The 2,972-nt window shown below is 46.8% G+C and overlaps 1 non-coding gene across 1 annotated transcript; it reads left to right on the top strand.

Annotated features, from left to right (window-relative positions):
- Nucleotides 1-1,880: 1,880 nt before the first annotated feature.
- On the top strand, nt 1,881-2,018 carry LOC119920220. The gene has a single exon (XR_005447978.1). It is a non-coding gene; the product is annotated as a small nucleolar RNA SNORA7 (small nucleolar RNA).
- Nucleotides 2,019-2,972: the final 954 nt, after the last annotated feature.

The raw sequence follows: 2,972 nt of genomic DNA, 5'->3' as shown, positions 1-2,972 counted from the left end.
TTGGGCAAATCATGCCACCCCTTTGGGCCTCAGTTTCCTCATCTACAAAATGGGGAGAGGACAGACTGTGACTCCCGTGGGATACAGGGGCTGTGGCCAATCAGATAATCTGGTCTCTACCCCAGCCCTGGGCACCTAGTAAGCCCTAATTAATGCCATCATCAGTTGGTATAGTCACCTGAAATGATTTTCCTCTTTCTGGTTCTCTCTTCCCTCTCAGGCTCTAAGCCTGGCCCACAGTGGGGACGGTGCCCAAAGGGTTCGGACAACCAACCTGGCGAACAGGCCCTCACGGATTCTGGACAAAGAGACGCACGTGAGCCCACGTGCCTTGCCCCAGGAGATCAAAGGCAACATTTGGGGAAGGTCACAGGAGGCCGCCCCAACTTGTCCCAAAACTGCTGGATCCCTCTGAACCTGGTGGAGTGAGGGTGGACCAGGCATCCTAAACTGGTGGCAAGAACTTCCTGTTGGGACTCAGTGCGGTAGCACAGCTGGAAGGGGCTTGCACTGCCTCAGATGACAATAGATCGATAAAGGGAAAGGAAGTGGGGCAGCCCTGAAATTTCTGGACCAATCAAAGCATGACGGGGAACTGGCATCCAACAACTTTGAGAAGAAAAACAGCAATGGAAGAACTGGATAAGTCCCACCAAGTCTCTGGATCTGGATGCCCTGTTGTCAAGCAAAGGAAGGCACGGTCTGAAACCCTCGCAAATAGCTAAGGGCCGGTAAGGGAAATGTGCAGATAGGAATTTCCATTAGGTCATCATTTCTTGTTTCTCGTCTTTCCTCCTTTTCGATTTGCATTTCTCTGATGAAGTCGCCTCGCATTCATTACCCAACCTTTGGGGACAATGATGACTTCATGAAGGCCAGAATGGGCTCAGGTCCTAATGGGGGCCGGCTGGCTCTGACGTTTGACCCACGGCCCCCATCTTCCAACCCTCGCAACTTCTTTCATCTTCTAGGCTCAGTAAAAAAAACCCTGCAAACCGAGAGATGGAAATGGCAATCAAAAGGTCAAATATCTATCTCGGCTACCTGATTATCTTCTGATCCTTCATTTTCCTGTCTCCGTGAACTTAGACGAAAGGACTGTTGGCAATGACACTCATCTTTTTTCTCCTCTTTCAGTTACTTGAAAAATCAGGACATCCTGTATATGAGCACTTTGCTAGCGAGGGGTGATGGTGATGAATGAAATCTTATTACAAGAAAGGAAGCATTGATAATAGTAACAATTTGACATTTGTTAAGTGCTCACTATGTGCCAAGCACTGGGGTAGGCACCCCCTGTCCCTGGTCCACTCGGGGCTCACAGTATAAACAGGAGGGAGAACAGGTTTTCAGGTGTTTTAATCCCCATTTCACAGATGGGGAAACTGAGGCCGAGAGAAGATCAGTGAGAGCGGCAGATGGAATTCATTAAATGCTTGCTTTCTGCTGAACCCTGAGAGGTTAACAGATTGGACATGGTCCCTGTCCCACACGGGGTTGGAAGCTGATCAACTTTCCCCACTAGATTCTATGGGGTTCCAGGAAAATGGTTCTCAGATATGGAAAAGTCTGGTTTGAGAAGGATTCCCAACGACTGTGCTATGTGAAAGGAGCCTGAAAAGAAGTGATGTTGCAAAGAAGTGATGTTTTCTCTCCCATTGGACTGTAAATTCCTTGAGGGCAGGGAATATGCCTCTTGGATCTGTTGGTACTTTCCCAAGTGCTTAGCACAGTCTGTCTCACTAGGTGAGTGTTCAATGAAGAGTAAATATGACAAGGTAAGCCTGACGGGACCTTCTGACTTATTACTCCTAGATTAAGATGCGGAATCGGAAGGGCAGAGGGAAGGAGTAGAATGTGGTGTGGGCAGGGGAATGCCATCCCTCTCAGTGTTGCACCTGGAGAGTTTCCAGTACTCTACCAGTTTCGGGTACGGGGGGAAGAGTCAAGCAGAGGCCTACCCATTCCATTCCTAGCTTGACCAGTGGCTAGTGAGTGGAAGGCAATCTGTTACAAGTCAAAACTCCCCTGTGCTGGGCAGCAGCGGTGTGGGAGAGAGTCGAGGGTGGACGCTCAAGTTTAACGTGCTGAAGGAGGCAATGGTAAACCACTTCGTATTTTTACCAAGAAAACTCTGTGGCTACATTACCAGAATGATTGGAGATGGAGAACGGGGCGTTCTGGAAGAGATGTGTCCATGGTGTCACTGCGGGTAGGAAACGACTCAACGGTATAAGACAAAGGGAATGCCAGGAGGAGTCTGCCATCATATTTCTCACCCCACTGGAGCAGAGAGCCAGGAAAAAGAAGGATGCGTGATCTATCCCTACTCTACCCATCTTTTCCACTAATGGCTAAGGAGGAAGGCAGAAGAATAGCCATAACAGCATCTATCGAAAGCCCACTGGACATATTCACTAATGGAATTAAGTGTTCATGAAAGTACAATCAGTCAATCAACCTATCAGTGGTATTTATTGAGCACTTACTGTGTTCAGAGCTCTGTCCTAAGTGATTGGGAGAATACAATAGAGTAGGTAGATATGATATCTGCCCTCAAAGAATTTACTGTGTATTATGAGCAGAGCGCTGGACTATGTGCTTGGAAGAGGGGAAAAAAAAAGACCCGATCCCTGCCCTCAAAGAGCTAACAAAGAAATGATGAAATCCCTGTCCATGAAGAGCTTCCACTCTAATGTATACCTAGAAAGAGAAATAAGCATTGGGAAAGTTCAGGGAGCAACAAGGGCTCTGATGGAGAACTTCATTCTTTCATATTTATTGAGCACTTACTGTGTATATACTATACTATACTCACTATACTAAGCGCTTGGAAAGCATGATTCAACCATAGAGGCAATCCCTGCCCACAACAGGCTTATAGTCTAGAATGGGGGAGACAGACACCAAAACAAGTTAAAATACATCAATATAAATAAATAAAATTATAGATATATACACATCAAAACAAG

The sequence above is a fragment of the Tachyglossus aculeatus genome, chromosome X1 (genome assembly GCF_015852505.1).
Source record: "Tachyglossus aculeatus isolate mTacAcu1 chromosome X1, mTacAcu1.pri, whole genome shotgun sequence".
Taxonomy (NCBI): Eukaryota; Metazoa; Chordata; class Mammalia; order Monotremata; family Tachyglossidae; genus Tachyglossus; species Tachyglossus aculeatus.
This window is presented reverse-complemented; position numbering and strand designations above follow the sequence as displayed.